The sequence below is a fragment of the Giraffa tippelskirchi genome, chromosome 7, assembly GCF_054371585.1.
Source record: "Giraffa tippelskirchi isolate mGirTip1 chromosome 7, T2T-mGirTip1v1.2.pri, whole genome shotgun sequence".
Lineage (NCBI taxonomy): Eukaryota > Metazoa > Chordata > Mammalia > Artiodactyla > Giraffidae > Giraffa > Giraffa tippelskirchi.
In genome coordinates this window covers 153,313,755-153,333,222 of record NC_137281.1, presented here as the reverse complement: position 1 = coordinate 153,333,222, position 19,468 = coordinate 153,313,755, and the positions used below count along the sequence as shown (strand labels likewise).

Genomic DNA, 19,468 nt, shown 5'->3' with positions numbered 1-19,468 from the left:
AAACTGCAAGTGTGGCCTTATAAAAATCTATGATGTTCCATTCCCAATGCCATCCCTGGGCACTCTAACCTGCACTAGCAGGAATTGGGATTTGAACCTGCGTAGATCTAAGAAACCAAATGTCTAATGCCCACCCTACTTAGAGTCGGGGAGGATGATGTATAATGAAGGATCCCAAAACAACAGGGCCTGCTAGAAAGTAGGAGGGGAGTCTTCTAGACAGGCTTATAAATCAATTTCCAGAAAAGTGAACACTGTTACTGTGGCCGAATGACCTAGTGACAGCTACTTATAACCTTTTATCCTCTTTTCTAAATGGAACTCAAGTTTGTAATTTTATCCCATCTCCTCCATGGGAATGGTGAGTGTGGGAAGAAAATCCACCTGTTAGTTTGCCCAGCAATAAGAGCCATATCTAAACAATCTCAAAGGGATTATACATTAGAGACCTCAGACTTTGAGAGAGATGTGAGTGGTATGATTAAAGCGTGGCTTTCCCAAGTGGCCCAGTGGTAAAGAATCCGCTGGCCAATGCAGGAGACGCAAGAGTCTTGGGTTTCATCCCTGGCTTGAGAAGATCCCCTAGAGTAGGCAATGGCAACCCACTCCAGTGTTCTTGTCTGGAAAATCTGATGGCAGGCCACAGCCCATGGGGTCGCACAGAGTTGGACCCAAATGAGTGCACACACACACTGATTAGGCTTCTTTTGGGAAGGCAATGAGCAGCTCCACGAGGAGGAAAAAGGGCTTCTACCACTATTTAGGGGGCCAATGGGATGAACTGTGTAAAAGACTCCAACTGGTCCCACAATATCTCTTTTCTTCTGTCGTAATACAAACTTTTTGCTGATTACTTATATTAATATATGTGTGAGTGTGTGTGTATGTATAGAACAGAGGCTTAGAATGGAGACCTAAAGACTTAGAACAGAGAACCTAGAATGGAGACTTAAAGAGTAGAGACTTAAAGACTACAGAATATACGTTAGCTTCCCTTATAGCTATGATAAGATTCCAGACAATGGAACATAAGTGAAATTTTCATGCATTAGGATCTGAGAACTTTCATTGAAAAGCAGATGGCACTATGCATTCCCAATTTCTTTGTTCCTTTCTTTTATCAGTCTGCTTGGATATGGATAACATAATCTTGAACCATGAACTAAATTCTAGGCATGATACAGTGATAACTTTGGGAGACTGGTTTCTGAATAGTATGGAACAGAGTCATCATACCGGCCATGGACTATTTACGTCTAGGTTTTGTTCAGTTCAGTTCAATCACTCAGTCATGTCCAACTCTTTACAACCCCATGAACTGCAGCACACCAGGCCTCCCTGACCATCACCAACTCTCAGAGTTTACTCAAACTAATGTTCATTGAGTCAGTGATGCCATCCAACCATCTCATCCTCTGTCGTCCCCTTCTCCTCCTGCCCTCAATCTTTCCCAGCATCAGGGTCTTTTCCAGTGAGTCAGCTCTTTGCATGAGGTGGCCAAAGTATTGGAGTTTCAGCTTCAACATCAGTCCTTCCAATGAACACGCAGGGCTGATCTCCTTTAGGATGGACCGGTTGGATCTCCTTGCAGTCCAAGGGACTCTCAAGAGTCTTCTCCAACACCACAGTTCAAAAGCATCAATTCTTCAGTGCTCAGCTTTCTTTATAGTCCAACTCTCACATCCATACATGACCACTGGAAAAACCATAGCCTTGACTAGACAGACCTTTGTTGACAAAGTAATGTCTCTGCTTTTTAATATGCTGTCTAAGTTGGTCATAACTTTCCTTCCAAGGAGTAAGTGTCTGTTAATGTCATGGCTGCAATCACCATCTGCAGTGACTTTGGAACAAAGAAAAATAAAGTCAGTCACTGTTTCCACTGTTTCCCATCTATTTGCCATGAAGTGATGGGACCGAATGCCATGATCTTAGTTTTCTGAATGTTGAGTATAAGCCAACTTTTCCACTCTCCTCTTTCACTTTCATCAAGAGGCTCTTTAGTTCCTCTTTTGCTTTCTGCCATAAGGATGGTGTCATCTGCATATCTGAGGGTATTGATATTTCTCCCAGCAATCTTGATTCTAGCTTGTGCTTCTTCCAGCCCAGCGTTTCTCATGATGTACTCTGCATATAAGTTAAATAAGCAGGGTGACAATATACAGCCTGTAAATGTGAGCAAAAAAGTCAGCTTCTCTTATTTAAGCTGATATTCTTTAGGATTTTCTGTCAGCTAAACGTTCCTTAATGACATTATGATTATAGAAGTCACTGCTATAGAAATTGCTCAATGTATATGTGTTGATTATATAAAGAAGGAAGAAATGTGTTCTGACTTGTATGTCTCAGACTCACCTTCTCTATAAGTGAAAATCTCTAACATGATCATTCAAATTTCTACCAAATTCTGAGTCCTCATCTGCTTAAATAACGCTCTTCTACTCCCCCTTACACACAAATGCCTCAATGTCTCTCCAACAAGAATTCAAGAAGTCCTAGGGTTTGGAAAGCATCTTATTAGCTCAGGACCAAGTCTACTTGTTCCTTCCATCTAATCTCATCCATTAAGAGGTCTAGTAACTATCTACTCTCTGAGTCCTACTGAATACCCCTAATACACAGAAGAACTATACGAAAAAAGGTCTTAATGACCCAGGTGACCATGATGGTGCGGTCACTCACCTAGAGCCAGACATCCTGGAGTGCGAAGTCAAGTGGGCCTTAGGAAGCATCATCATGAACAAAGCTAGTGGAGGGGATGGAATTCCAGGTAAGCTGAGCTATTTCCACCCCAAACAATGATGCTGTGCAAGTGCTCCACTCGATATGCCAGCAAATTTGGAAAACTCAGCAGTGGCCACAGGACTAAGAAAAGTCAGTTTGCATTCCAATCTCAAAGAAAGGCAATGCCAAAGAATGTTCAAACTACCACACATATGTACTCATTTCACTTGCTAGCAAGGTAATACTCAAAGTCCTTCAAGCTAGGCTTCAACAGTATGTTGTAATTATGTAAACCGAGAACTTCTAGATGTATAAGCTGGATTTAGATAAAGCAGAGGAACCAGAGATCAAATTATCAACATCTGCTGCATCATAGAGAAAACAAGGGAATTCTAGAAAAACATCTAATTCTGCTTCATTGACTATGCTAAAGGCTTTGACTGTGTGGATCACAACAAACTATGGAAAATTCTTAAAAAGATGGGAATACTAGACCATCTTACCTACTTCCTGAGAAGCCTCTTTTCAAGTCAAGAAGCAACAGTTAGAACAGGACATGGAACAATGAATTGGTTCAAAATTGAGAAAGGAGTATATCAAGGCTGTATATTGTCACCCTCTTTATTTAACTTCTAAGGCAGAGCATATCACGTGAAATGCCAGGTTGGATGAAGCTCATGCTGGAATCAAGATTTCCAGGAGAAATATCAATAACCACAGATATGCAGATGACACCACCCTAATGGCAGAAAGTGAAGAGGAACTAAAGAGTCTCTTGATGAAGGTAAAAGAGGAGAGTGAAAAAGCTGGCTTAAAACTCAAAAAAATTAATATCGTGGCATCTGGTTCCATCACTTCATGGCAAATAGATGGGGAAACAGTGAAAACAGTGAGAGACTTTATTTTCTTGGACTGCAAAATCACTGTGGACAGTGACTGTGACCATGAAATTAAAAGACACTTGCTCCTTGGAAGAAAAGCCATGACCAACCTTGACAGCATATTAAGAAGCAGAGATATCACTTTGCCAACAAAAGTTCATACAGTTAAGGCTATGGTTTTCCCAGTAGTCATGTACAGACATGAGAGGTGGACCATAAAGAAGGCTGAGCACTGAAAAATTGATTCTTTCAAATTGTGGTGGTGGAGAAGACTCTTGAGTGTCCCTTGGACAACAAGGAGATCAAACCAATCAATCCTAAAAGAAATCAGTCCTGAATATTCATTGGAAGGACTGATGCTGAAGCTCCAATACTTTGGCCACCTAATGTGAAGAGCTGCTTCGTTGTAAAAGGGCCTGATGCTGGGAAAGATTGAGGGCAGGAGGAGAAAGGGGTCATGGTTGGATGGCATCATCAACTCAGTGGACATGAGTTTGAGCAAACTCCAGGAGATAGTGAAGAACAGGAACGTGCTGCAGTCCATGGGGTTGCAAAGCATAGGACATGACTGAGCAACTAAACAGCAACAACAACTAGCTCTCTACCTCTCATTTAACCTCTATCTCATGGTAGCTCAGAAATTGTCCGTCTGTGGCATGCTGCAGTATTTAAGACTGACTGGTATCAAAGAGATATTTTGCTGGGCTAGTTACACAGGTCAAAAAGACGTTACTCAAGGCTATTGCAGTAAGTGTAAAGACTATTGCAATAGAGATTCCCTAGGGGCTCAGGAGTAAAGAATCCACCTGCCAATGCAGGAGACACAGGTTCAATCCCTGGTCCAGCAAGATCCCACACACTGCAGAGCACCTAAACCCCTGTGCCACAACTGTTGAACCTGTGCTCTACAGCCTGGGAATCTCAACTACTGAGCCCTTGGACCTCAGGTACTGAACCTTTCATGCCCTAGAGTTTGTGCTCCACAACGAGAGAAGCCACCACAATAAGAAGCCCACACACCACAATTAGAGAGTAGCCTGCACAGCAACAGAGACCCAGCACTGCCAAAACATCGCACTGCAATCGGGGGTTAAGATCAAACTTCAACTTGGCTGAAACAAAAGACACGAGAATTTTAAGTGCTGAGGTGAGTTAGCAGGAGAGCACTGAGGGACAATGGTGGGAAGTTATCAGCATGATTAGGCATCTGCCTGTCAGCTAGTTGGCACCTGAGTTAGGCTCCTACCCTCCAGCAGAGACTGGGACGTAGAACACCATCCTTCTTAATCATTTCAAAGGCATGGCTCCCAAGTCTTTGAGAAAGACACTCCATGGTTGTTAATACTAGCGACAGACTGAGGGAAGAATTCTCTCTCGAAGGGGCATAGAAAGAAAAAAAAATGACATATTTTCTAAAAGTAAATGCTCCAAGGAACGTTTGGTCAGGGACCCCAAGTCAGGAAGAAACTGGCCTGAGCTAAATGGAATGTGAAGCCCCTTCAGTCACTAGATTGGTTTAGAAGAGTCCATATAACTGCTTCCACTAAACCGGGTGATGTAATTAGCCAAAGGTAAATGAGTTTATAGGGCTTCAAAATCACAGCAGATGGTGACTGCAGCCATGAAATTAAAATATGCTTGCTCCTTGGAAGAAAAGCTATGACTAACCTAGATAGCACATTAAAAAGCAGAGAGACATTACTCTTCCCAAAAAGGTCCATCTAGTCAACGCTATGATTTTTGCAGCAGTCATGTATGGATGTGAGAGTTGGACTATAAAGAAAGCTGAGCACTGAAGAATTGATGCTTTTGAACTGTGGTATTAGAGAAGACTCTTGAGAGTCCTTGGACTGCAAGGAGATCCAACCAGTCCATCCTAAAGGAAATCGGTCCTGAATATTCATTGGAAGTGAACTCATCATTCACCGATGCTGAAACTGAAACTCTAATACTTTGGCCACCTGATAGAAAGAACTGATTGATTGGAAAAGACCCTGATGCTGGGAAAGATTGAAGGCAGGAGGAGAAGGGGATGACTGAGGATGAGATGATTGGATGGCATCACTGACTCAATGAACATGAGTCTGAGTAAACTCTGGGAGTTGGCAATGGACAGGGAGGCCTGGCGTGCTGCAGTCCATGGGGTCACAAAGAGTTGGACATGACTGAGTGCACTTAACACGCGTTTAGTGAACATAAGTGGTCACATAGAGTAGGAACAAGAGCTGCACATTGCACAGGAGTTACTTTTGACCACTCAGTTCCCTTTGGGGGTGGGGGAAAGGCAGTGGCACATATAATGGTGACACTGTTTCTGAACATTAAGATTTTATCAAATCTAAGAAGAGGAGCTTTGTGCTAGAGGATCAGACCTTTTTAAAAGTAGCAGCTACATTATTATTCGGGAGGAGTTTATACAGGCAACTTGTGCTTCAGTGTGTGTACGCATGCTCAGTGGCTTCAGTCATGTCTGGCTCTTTGTGCCCTGATGGACTGGAACCCACCAGGCTCCTCTCTTCATGGGATTTTCCAGGCAAGAATACTGGAGTGGGTTGCCATACATTCCTCCAGGGAATCTTCCTGACCCAGGGATCAAACCCTCAACTCCTGCATTAAAGGCAGAATCTTAACTGCGGAGCCACTGGGGAAGCCCCCTGTGCTTCAGAAAGAGATAGTTATTGACATTTAGAGACTTCAGGCTGCTAAGCCTAATCCAGCATCCATGATACGAATATACTCACTCCAGGGAGGAATGAGCACTGCCAGGGCCCGGCCATCTCAGAATCGCACTGCAGACTCCAGTGTTCAATCCCACTGTAAAGTCCTTTCCAAACATGCCCTCACATCTTACCTGCCTTGTTCTGTTAACACCTCACCAAAATAAATAATTGTCCTTTCAACTCTTGCGTGCATGTGTGCTAAGTCGCTTCAGTCGTGTCCGACTCTTTGCGACATTATAGACTGTAGCCGCCAGGCTCCTCTGTCCATGGGATTCTCCAGGCAAGAATACTGGAGTGGGCTGCCATGCCCTCCTGCAAGGGATCTTCCTGACCCAGGGATCAAATTCGAGTCTGTTATGTCTCATGCCTTAGGAGGAGGGTTCTTTACCACTAGCACCACCAAGAACAATGCAAATCTCTCAACACTGTGTCAGCCATGTAAACAAACACTTGGAGAGGGAAGGAGAACTCTCTCCTTTGCTCCAGGAGGAGCAAAGGGCTGTAAATACAATCCAATTAAACTGGTCGCTAAAATATGCTAAAGAATATCAGAGTAGCTGCGGCTTACATACCAGCATTCATGGACTTTGCCTTTGTAGGTTGGATAGTTTTTTGCTGATTTAGTTTGAACTCAATTCCAGGACCTGGGTTCAGTTCAGGTCAGGTCCATAAAACCTCTTGCAAGCCCCGTGGATGAAAGGCCAGCCAAGACATTTTTCATGGAGAGAGGCAGGGACAGAAGGAGACAAGCCCAAACGTACGGCCATTCCAAGCCTCAATTCAACTCCTATTTTCTAAGATCCCATAAAAATAAGTGACAGAGCCAAGGCCAGCATCCAGTGGGGAGGCAAACATACCTTTTCCACAGAGATCAGAGAAGAAGAATGGATATCTCTCGATAATAATCCAATTTACAATAGAAACCAAGGACCCCACTGTATCTGAATTTTCTTCAAAGAGATAAATTGAGGTCCAGTTAAAGCTTTTCTGTGGCCCCCCAAGTTGTAGATACTGAGTTCCTACATTATCCTCCTTTGTCCTATCCGAAATGAAGAAGTCACTTGATCAAAGGAAAAACGAGACACTTAAGGGTTTAGGGATTTTCTTATTATGAGTGTGGAAGACTCAGCCATAAATTCCTTCTTTCCAGGGACCAAAGGACAGGGCAAGAGGCACTGTTTATGCCTTCCATGACTGAGGGCTGTCTGATACAGAGAAATAACTCTGAAGATCACACAGGAAGAAGTAACCACCGACCACTCTTGAACACAGGCCAATAGTCTGGATTAGATTAACATTCTCTATTGCTACTGCTTAGGCTTTTCTCATAAATGCTAATGAAGTAATTTCAGAAGGCTGGAAGGTGATTGTTGGCACAGTGTAGGCAAACCTTATTTAGGGACCTGGTAAACAGAAACTAGATTCAGATTTACAGATTCAATACTTGATAAATTGAAAGCAAAGTGCTTGGCTACTGGTTTTCTTTGGCCCACTTTAAGCAACCCTCTCCTGTCACCTCATTTATTTACTGTGAGAATGCCAGCAAATGTGATTTCTCTTCTGTTCATTTACTCATGCTCTTTGAATTGATGTCTCAGCTGTGCTTCTGTGCCTCCTCTCTCTTTTAGCTCAAATCAAACTGTTTATTCCTTAAAAGCCAGCAGCTTCCACAGAGAACGAAGCAACCATTTCTAAGCATCTAGAGGATTGTGTTTTTATGCTATAGAATTTGAGGAAGGGAGTTTAATAGGAACTGAAAGACTTTCAACTAAAAAAAATCCTGTTCAGTTAGAACTTACGTTTACTTCTGGACCAGAAGCAATAACATTGAACCAAACTTACTCTAATTGCAGTGATGTTTTTCGTTATGAGAACCCAAATTAACCAAAACTTGTTAATTGGAATTTAAGCAAAACTTATATCATGCAATATCTGTTAAGTGGCAAGATCAGAAGTTTGTACTTTTCTTTAATCCAGTGGGAGCCTTAAGGTTAGTTCAGTTCAGTCGCTCAGTCAAGTCCGACTCTTTGTGACCCCATGAACCGCAGCACACCAGGCCTCCCTGTCCATCGCCAACTCCCGGAGTTTACCTTAATTCATGTCCATTGAGTTGGTGATGCCATCCAACCATCTCATCCTCTGTCGTCCCCTTCTCCTCTTGCCCCCAATCCTTCCCAGCATCAGGGTCTTTTCCAATGAGTCAGCTCTTCGCATGAGGTGGCCAAAGTATTGGAGTTTCAGCTTCAACATCAGTCCTTCCAATGAACACCCAGGACTGATCTCCTTTAGGATGGACTGGTTGGATCTCCTTGCAGTCCAAGGGACTCTCAAGAGTTTTCTCTAACACCACAGTTCAAAAGCATCAGTTCTTCAGTGCTCAGCTTTCTGTATAGTCCAGCTCTCACATCCATACATGACCACTGGAAAAACCATGGCCTTGACTAGATGGACCTTTGTTAGCAAAGTAATGTCTCTGCTTTTTAATATGCTGTCTAGGTTGGTCATAACTTTCCTTCCAAGGAGTAAGTGTGTTTTAATTTCATGGCTGCAATCACCATCTGCAGTGATTTTGGAGTCCAAAAAAATAAAGTCAGCCACTGTTTCCACTGTTTCCCCATCTATTTGCCGTGAAGTGATGGGACCGGATGCCATGATCTTAGTTTTCTGAATGTTGAGCTTTAAGCCAACTTTTTCCCTCTCCTCTTTCACTTTCTTCAAGAGGCTCTTTAGTTCTTCTTCACTTTCTGCCGTAAGGTAAGGCAGATTAAAATCTTATCTTCCCTCCTACAAACAAGAGCTTAAATGACTCAGCATTTAAGCATGTTCATACCAATGTTATTAACAGTTTATATATAAATGCATTTTCAATAATATGCATTGGCAACATTTTCTTAGATATTCTGAAGTTGGATATATTTCTGGTAATAATTTCTTCTGGTTACTGTGTATCCCACAAGTAACTTTCTTCAAAGATTCACTAATAAGAAGTATGCGTTTCATAATGTTAAAAGACATTCACTTCCTAACTGATTTGATCATCTTCACCATTTATTCCTACCACCAGTTCATTCAAGGTTCTGTCAGCTTCCCAATCAACATACAAATTTCAACATCAAATATGGCAGTCTTCCTTGAAAATTTTTATGCCACTTCAGTACAATATAGTCATTGTAACTTCCTCAGTCATTGTGAGTCAGATCTGTTCATGAGATAATCAAGTAACTGTCAAATGAATAAGAAAGTAGAGCAAAGTAGTGTAATACATCAGCAGTGAAATCAAATGAAGAAATGTACAACATGGTACAACATTAAAAACAATGGGTCCTATTCTCCTGGCTTACAGACTTGGAAAAATACATTATTATAGCTAGACTCTTTAATACTAAAATGGGAAATTACATATGCATATATATGCAGGACCTGGGGTTTGATCCCTGGGTTGGGAAGATCCCCTGGAGAAGGGAAAGGCTAGCCACTTCAGTATTGTGGCCTAGAGAATTCCATGAACTGTACAGCCCGAGGGGCCGCAGAGTCTGACATGACTGAGCAACTTTCACATTCTATATGTGCATACATGTGTATCTGTCATATTTACTATTTCCAAATTAATAATTTATAGTGCCGAAGAATTGATGCTTTTGAACTGTGGTGTTGGAGAAGATAATTGAGAGTCCCTTGGACAGCAAGATCAATCCAGTCAATCCAATGACTATTCATTGGAATGACTGATGCTGAAGCTCCAATACTTTGGCCACCTGAGCGAAGATCAACTCATTGGTAAAGACTCTGATGCTGGGAAAGATTGAAGGAAGGAGAAGGGGCGACAGAGGATGAGATGGTTGGATGGTGTCACCGACTCAATGGACATGAATTTGAGCAAACTCTGTGAGTTGGTGATGGACAGGGAAGCCTGGCATGCTGCAGTCTATGGGGTTGCAGAGTCAGACATGACTGAGCGACTGACCAGAAAAGTTCATAACTTATCTCCAGGGCAGTGGTAATCAACATAGTGTGCTTTCATGAACTCCTTATGTTCTCCTAAACTGCGAAGATAGAAAGGTTAAATGCATCCTATTCCCTTGTGTCCAGCCACTGCCTACAGACCAATTTTATAAAGCCTTCAACCAGCTTCATACAGGCTTTCTAGATGTCTAGATTCTATACCCACACGATATAATTCCCACTCTGACTTCAAGAGTTGGGAAACTTTGCCAAGCACCTGCTCCACATATGTGAGTTTAAGTGAGTCAATTCCTTTGGAGACACTGTTGACCCAGTGACAATGGAAACATAGGATAAATGTTTGTTTTCAAGGTAGGCAGTTTTGAAGCACCTTTCCGCAGACTCTCCTAGTGTCAGATTCTGCAGGATCTCCTATCACCCATGGCAACAATCAATCCAATCAAAATCATCCTTGCATTGTCTTCCCTTTCTTCCCTGTTTCACTTTCGCTGCTCTTCCCCAAGATGACTTCTTAAATGAACTCCCAGCACAGAAGCCTGTGTTTTGGGCTCTGCTCTCAGAAAAACAGCAGAGGCTAGAGGTAAGCCTTTTGTAAGGAAGCCAAATGTTGAAGACAGATATAATGATATCCACACTGCACTTGTCCAGGCAGTGCAACCATCCTTTAGGGTGGTTTTCAAATTTTGAAATAAAACAAAAGTAGCATTTCTGGAGTCTCTTAGTTCAATTCAGTTCATTTCAGTCATTCAGTCATGTCCAACTCTTTGCGACCCCATGAACTGCAGCACACCAGGCCTCCCTGTCCATCACCAACTCTCAGAGTCCACCCAAACCCATGTCCATTGTGTCCCATGATGCCATCCAACCACCTCATCCTCTCTCGTCCCCTTCTCCTCCTGCTCTCAGTCTTTCCCAGCATCAGTGTCTTTTCCAATGAGTCAGCTCTTTGCATCAGCAAAGTATTGGAGTTTCAGCTTTAACATCAGTCCTTCCAATGAACACGCAGGACTGATCTCCTTTATGATGGACTGGTTGGATCTCCTTGCATTCCAAGGGACTCGCAAGAGTCTTCTCCAACACCACAGTTCAAAAGCATCAATTCTTTGGCACTCAGCTTTCTTTATAGTCCAACGCTCACATCAATACATGACTACTGGAAAAACCATAGCCTTGACTAGATGGACCTTTCTTGGCAAAGTAATGTCTCTGCTTTTTAATATACTGTCTAGATTGATCATAACTTTCCTTCCAAGGAGCAAACATCTTTTAATTTCATGGCTGCAATCACCATCCGCAGTGATTTTGGAGCCCAGAAAAATAAAGTCAGCCACTGTTTCCACTATTTTCCCATAGTTCAATTCGATTTTCATTATTTAAGACAATTTTGTAACAGATATTCTGTATCAATTTGGTAATATTTTATTTGGAATCAAAGCTTTCTCTCAGAGAGTAGACTTGTATATTATGCAGAATGCTAAGAGAATGTAACCCTGACATCCATTTACCCTTTTTCTAACTGAACTCCGTCCAGAAATCTGGAGATGTGCTTAGCTCCCAGACTACATTTATGTCTTCTATGCAGCTAAGTGGGGCTGTGTGGCAAGTTCTGGGCATTTCTGGTCAATGAGATGAAAGTGAAAGAGTGTAGGACTTCCATGAGGTCTCTTGAAAGAGAAGGGAAGACAGGCTTCCCCAACTTCTTTGCATTTCCTCTTGATATTTGCCTGGAAAATTACTCTGGACATCTGGTCAACGCAAGAAATTCAAATTATGAGGTAACTTTAAGAAAGGAAGGCAAGGTAAGAAATGCGGGAGATAAGTTTGAAAAACTCTGGGTTCCTGATAACCATGGAATGGCCATGCTAACTCTGAACTGTCCACCTTCAGATTCATACTTACATAAGGAAAGAGAAATGGTCTATCTTCTTAAGTAATCAATACTTGGGGCTTAATCTTTCACATGTAGCAAAAAATAATCCTGCATATATAGAAATTACCTCTCACTAAGGGTAATATTGCCCTAAGGAACACTTGGAAGTCTCTGAACACTTTGGTTGGTACAACTTGAGTATTGGTACTGGAACTAGCAGATAAGAGACTACTGATGCATTCTGTAATGCACAAAACCCTCCTCAAAACAGAATTATCTGGCTTAAAATGTCATCAGTGCCAAAATTGAGAAATTCTGCATGAATTAATTTACCTCCCCCTCTCAATACAGACTGACTAGTCCATAGCAGAAGTTGCTCAAGTAGTCCTGAATTAAATCCCTTTTGTTCCTCTTTTGAGCCTGATTTGGAGTGAAAAAAGTAACACCATGTAGCAGGGTTTAGGATTTCAATACTGTATTTCCTGCCTTTTTATTTTTAACTTTAGAAAGATCTCAGTGACAGAACAAAGTAAGAATTTGATTTTAAGGCAAGTGGATGAAATACCAGATATAACCCAATTCCACCCACTTCATTGTTTTCTTTCTATAGCTGAAGACATTTGCCACCGTGGGAGGTGATATAACACATATTCAATTATTCTCCCTGCACCCCATTTAGACTCAGATATTTTCTGTTCACTTTCTTATTAAAAAGAAATAAGATATGTTCATCATAGAACATTTAGAAATCTTTATTATTGAGCAAAGGGAAGAAAATTACAGCCATTCATTATCCCAACAGACACAGAAAAACTATTAACTCTGCAATGTATAGACTTCTGGATCTTGTCTATGCACATATATTAGTACATTAATGAAACCATATCAAACTATTCTTTATAACTAACCCCTTTCCCCCTACTCAATCAAATGTATCATGCTTTTGTATCTATAATTATGCATCTATCTTTCAAAAGCCCAGAGCCCATCCTCCATCTTTACAAAGGACAAAATGACTTGTCACATTTTTAAAAGTGAAAGGTACACACAGATTCACTGTGTTTCAAAGATGTCTCCCTAAAACTATGAGGAGTTTTCCTTGTACATTAGCAAGCAAGGCCATTGTTCCTATAATGTTCATAGCATCTCTTATTGACTTGAAATCACACAATCTAGCCATATATCTTCTCAAACACACATAATTTTTTTCCAATACCTTTCTCAATGAAGCCCATGAGAAGACATAACTTAAAATATACAAGCAAAGCACCAGCTAGCAAAATAACCTCCTAATTTACTACTAATTTAAAGAGTGCATTGAAAGCTGTTAACAGAGATAGTTTAGGAGAAGAACTGCCAAGCCTGGAGAAACAGGCAACTAGGGATAGAATTGGCACTCAACACTCTGAAATGCTGCTCAAAGAAGAGAAAATCATATGGTTGGAAATCTGTAATTTTGTGAACCTCAAGTTCCAAAATATTTTGCACGAACTCAGCAAGGGATGATCATTACAGTAAGAAACCTCCAGCGACTGTGAACAATGCCCAGTGAGTAGCTCAGGTTTGCCTTCACAGGACTGCAGTAACAAGCTACACCTGTGTGTTCAGACACTAAGTAGAGAGGATTTGGGTAGGATCCCTGAGGTTATCTGAATGTGCTTGGTGAAGAAAGAATTGAGCTTACTCAAGCTTTAGTCTAGCCTACTAGCAAAGACTTAAAAGTCAATATTTAATCCCTTTTTTTTTTCTATTTTGAAAGATATTAGCATCTATTTCCCTAAATGTCTGTGACTGGTCCAGAGTTTATTCATATGGAACAAGCACTGACTTTTGAATTATGGTTTCACTTTCTTTTGTGAGCAAGAACACCGACTTTTCTGAAATATGGTCTCTTCATCATCAGAATAGTGCTCTAGTCCGCTAACCCTGAGTGCAAAGGTACGAGTTAATTCATAAAAGTAACAGTGTGAGGCATACTAAGAGTGGTTCATTGAACAAAACCAATTTGTACTTAGATGTTAGGGAAAAGCTGTGCTTCCTGAGAAAGCTGTGCATCACCTCTAACATACTTTGTCTCTAACATATTTTTTCAACGTCATCTGATTCTGTGGGGGCTGTTTTACATCTCTCAGTTGTAGATAACTCGTATCACTGGAAGGTTATTGAGTATGAACCCAGCGTGGTAGAAGAACAACTTTTCCCTGCTCCCATTGAAAAGATGGTTTTGACACTTGGAGTTGAAACAGGTTAACTCTGCAGGCCTGAGGTGCCCAAATCCTTCATGTTCCAAACAAAGACTGGCCTTTGGTCAGTCCCAGGGAGATAAACTCTGGGCCCTTAGAACATTCTTCCTGATAAAAATGTTTTGTGTACTTTTTTTTTTTTTTGATGCTTTGGGCCACTCTGTACTAGGTAAGTTTATCCTAATGATGAGATTTATGGTGAAAGCCTTTTTATGTTGTTGTTCTGGGTGGTGGGCTAGAGTCTGAGTAGCTGAGATCAGTTACATGGTCACTACATGTGTGCATGACTGACCTCCCATAAAAAAATCCATGGATACCAACAGTCAGGCGTGCTTCACCTCACACCTGTTACTGGAAGAATTAAACACACCCCATGGGACTTCACTGGGACGAGCCACCTGGAAGTTGACGCCTGGTTTCTCCTGGACTTTTTCCTTCTATCTTCGCCAGTTTTAAAACATGTCCTTTCACTGTAATAATCCAAAAGTATGGAGTAGGGTCCTGTGTGTCTTCAACCAAGTCACTGAGTCTGAGGGAAATTTTGGGAGCTCTCAGCCTACCTCTATTTGCACATTCTTTTCAATATTTCATATTTATGTATCTGTTCTTAGAATTTTCCTTTGAACTAGTTTTAACATCATCTTGATCCCCTCATTAGATAAAACCTTTAACATGTGTTCATTTTAAATCTAAAAATCACGATTTTACCTTTTTAAAAGATAAAGTAGAGCAAAATTTCTTTAAACATCTACTCTAGAAGAGGCTTCTAATGAGTACAAAAAGAGCCTGCCCTCTCACAACTTAAGCAACTAGTATGTTAAATCAAAGCATGTCTAAGACTAAATTCCTCTGTGTCCCACATAAGCACATATTAGCAAGTAAAAATAAACGGGAGTTAGACCATGTTTTCAGTAACTGAACTTTCCTATTAGCCTCACAAGAGACTCTCAGAAAGCAGACTCAGTAAGACTCTGTTGTGGAAGACTCGGTATTTAGCAAGCCAAGGTGACAAAGTTCTCCATGAAATAAATGGTCATAGGACCCAAAATTCACACTGATACCCTACTGTCAAGTTTGCCAAATTCTTACACTTCATTCATGCAATTGCCATGGGAAATATACACTCTTCTTAAGCAACTCCCCACGTTTAACACCTTTATTTCACTGATAAGAGTTATTTCTAACACTCCTGATGCTGATAATAACCTCTCTCATGTACATTCTCAGACCAGGGCGAAGCTGCCACCTTCTAAGGTGCCTATTTCTGCTTGGGGTGCTTCATATAATACGCTATTTAACCACCTCTGAAGTGTGGATTCCTAAATAAGATGCTGTGAACATCAAGTCCCCAAGGGTGTAAATTAGAGTTAACTTGCATACACAAACATGTGTCACTCTATTAATACTAAAATAATCTTAAGATAAATTTCACACAAATAAAACAGCAGTGTTAAGAACACAAACTCAGAACAATCATTTTCATCTTCCTTTAGGCATACTTTATTTCTTAAATAATCACCAAGCAAGAACCTTTTAGAGCATCTTCTACATATAAATAGGATTTGTTAGGTAATTGAGTTGTTTGAAGCAGAAGCAGAAGACATTAAGAAGAGGTCATAAGAATACACAGAAGAACTATACAAAAAAGATCTTCATGACCCAGATAATCATGATGGTGTGATCACTCACTTAGAGCCAGACATCCTGGAATGTGAAGTCAAGTGGGCTTTAGGAAGCATCACTAAGAACAAAGCTAGTGGAGGTGATGGAAATTCAGTTGAGCTATTTCAAATCCTAAATGATGATGCTGTGAAAATGCTTCACTCAATATGCCAGCAAATTTGGAAAACTCAGCAGTGGCCACAGGAGTGGAAAAGGTCAGTTTTCATTCCAACTCCAAAAAATCAACAATGCTAAAAAATGCTCAAACTACCACACAATTGCACTCATCTCACACGCTACTCAAGTAATGTTCAAAATTCTCCAAGCCAGGCTTCAACAATACGTGAACCTCCAGATGTTCAAGCTGGATTTAGAAAAAAAAAAAAAGGCAGAGGAATCTGAGATCAAATTGCCAACATGCGTTGGATCATTGAAAAAGCAGAGAGTTCCAGAAAAACATCTACTTCTGCTTTATTGACTATGCCAAAGCCTTTGACTGTGTGGATCACAACGAACTACGGAAAATTCTTAAAGAGATGGGAATACCAGATCACCTGATCTGCCTCTTGAGAAATCTCTATGCAGGTCAGGAAGCAACAGTTAGAAGTGGACATGGAACAGACTGGTTCCAAATAGGGAAAGGAATACGTAAAGGCTATATATTGTCACCCTGCTTATCTAACTTATACGCAGAGTACATCATGAGAAACACTGGGCTGGATGAAGCACAAGCTGGAATCAAGACTGCTGGGAGAAATATCAATAACCTCAGATATGCAGATGATACCATCCTTATGGCAGAAAGCAAAAGAGGAACTAAAGAGCCTCTTGGTGAAAGTGAAAGTGGAGAGTGAAAAAGTTGGCTTAAAGCTCAACATTCAGAAAATTAAGATCATAACATCTAGTCCCATCACTTCATGGCAAATAGATGGGGAAACAATGGAAACAGTGAAAGACTTTATTTTGGGGGGCTCCAAAATCACTGCAGATGGTGACTACAGCCATGAAACTAAAAGACGCTTGCTTCTTGGAAGAAAAGTTATGACTGACTTAGACAGCATATTAAAAACCAGAGACATGACTTTGCCAACAAAGGTCTATCTAGTCAAAGCTATGGTTTTTCCAGTAGTCATGTATAGATGTGAGAGTTGGACTATAAAGAAAGCTGAGCACTGAAGAATTGATGTTTTTGAACTGTGGTGTTGGAGAAGACTCTTGAGAGTCCCTTGGACTGCAAGGAGATCCAAAAGGAGATCAGTCCATCCTAAAGGAGATCAGTCCTGGGTGTTCATTGGAAGGACTGATGTTGAAGCTGAAACTCCAATACTTTGGCCATCTGATGCAAAGAACTGACTCACTGGGAAAGACCCTGATGCTGGGAAAGATTAAAGGCAGGAGCAGAAGGGAACAACAGAGAATGAGATGGTTGGATGGCATCACCAACTCAATGGACATGAGTTTGAGTAAACTCCAGGAGTTGGTGATGGACAGGGAGGCCTGGCATGCTGCAGTCCATGGTTTCACAAAGAGTTGGACATGACTGAGTGACTGAACTGAACTGATTCATCTACTTCAGTATTCTTGCTGGGAAAATCCCATGGAGAGTGGACCCTAGACAGCTACAGTCTATGGAGCTGCAGAGTTGGACACAACTGAGTGAGCAATTGATACACTTGCTGTGTCTTCAATACCTGGAACTTAATGCTATTTAATGCATAGTTGACTTAAATTTAGAATATTAAATTTATCATCTAAGTATACTTTTAGGAGAATTTTAGGTCCACCATATTACCTGCTATATACATATTATCTGCTATATACATTGGAGGATTTTTAAAGAAGTTTTAGATCTACAAAAAGTTATGTAGTACAGAGAATTCCCATGTGGCCCACATCATTTCCCCTATTATTAGCCCTTACTTAATTTTGTACATTTGTCATAACCAATGGCCCAATACCCAATACTAATACAGTATTAATAAAGCTCATAATTTATTCATATTTCACTAGTTTTAACCCAATATCTTTTTATGTTCCAGGATTCCACTCATGGATTACATGTAGTCATGTCTCATTAAGCAACTCTAGACTGTGGGCATTTCTCAGGTTTTTCTTATTTTTGATGACAGTTTTGAGTAGTTCTGATCAGGTATTTGGTAAAGTGTCTCTCAGTTGGGATTTATCTGATATTTTTCTCATGATTAGACCAAGAGTGTGGTTTTGGGGAAGAAGACCACAAAGTCAACTGTCAGTCTCATCACATCACACTATCAAAATAATTTCACTGCTGATATTAACCTTGGCCTCTTGGCTGAGAGTGTTGTTAAGTTTCTGCAATGCAAAGCCTATCTCTCCACAGGCACTTTCTCTCCACCACTCTGCCCACCCAGACCCCTTTTCCAAATGCTACTCTTTGAAAGGCGGTTACTATGTGCAGCCCATATTTTAAAAAATGAGGTATTATGTTCTATCTCCGTGATGGGGAAATAGCTATCTAAATCATGGGAATTTTTCTGCATGGTAGCGTCTATTCTCCCAATTTCCATTTGTATTTGATCATTTAGTTCAGTATGGAATCATGGATATTTATTTTATACCTTGGGTTATAATCCCATGCTTCTTTATTTTGTTGCACAAACTGTTCCAGCTTTAAGCATTAAAAGCTCTTTCAGTTTGATCCTGTGATCCTTTGACGGCCATTGGCTTATGCACACACATGCATGTTTTAATAATCACATCCTTACTTCGTGGCACGAGCGGTCTCCAGGTGCATTTTGTATATGTCATGTCTGGACCTAGAATCAGCCATTACTTTCAGAAACCATGGTTTCTTTTATCAGATATTGGTGTTAGAAATGAAGATGAAGGCACTGACTATGTTTATTTCCATTGGGGCATAAGAGTTATTTTAGCACTTGGAAATGTTTTGTTTCTTAATTTGAACAGCTGCTTAATAAAGTACTTAAAATTGTATTAAATATGTTTAGTTTACAAATGCACTTCCAAATGTTTGATGGAGTTTAACTAAGTTGTAAATAGGACTAAGCATTATTCAAACCTCTATAAGTGATTGTTAAGAGTGACTAGACTTAAATGTATTGATGAAATTTTTACACTAACATTAAAGCCCAAAAAGGAACACAGCTCTTTTAATTTTATAAAATTATCAGTTTACAACCCCAAAATACTTCAAAACAGTCTTTTTGTGCAGGATAAAAGCAAATTGAAAAGCACTTTAAAACACAGTTCACATAACCGAAAAACAGTTTACCTTAAGTGTTTCTAAATCCTCTGCATATTAATTTTAAAGAGGCAAACACACTGACAGAGAAATGAGGACTGGCGGAGGACAGCACACTCACAGTGAGAAAGCTGAACGAGTCACAGATACGTGAACGATGCCGA

At 40.6% G+C, this 19,468-nt stretch overlaps 1 long non-coding RNA gene across 5 annotated transcripts in view; it reads right to left on the bottom strand.

The window, feature by feature from the left end:
• The window catches only part of LOC145513671 (uncharacterized), a 793,767-nt gene that overhangs the window by 153,835 nt on the left and 620,464 nt on the right, over positions 1-19,468 (bottom strand). The window lies entirely within an intron of this gene.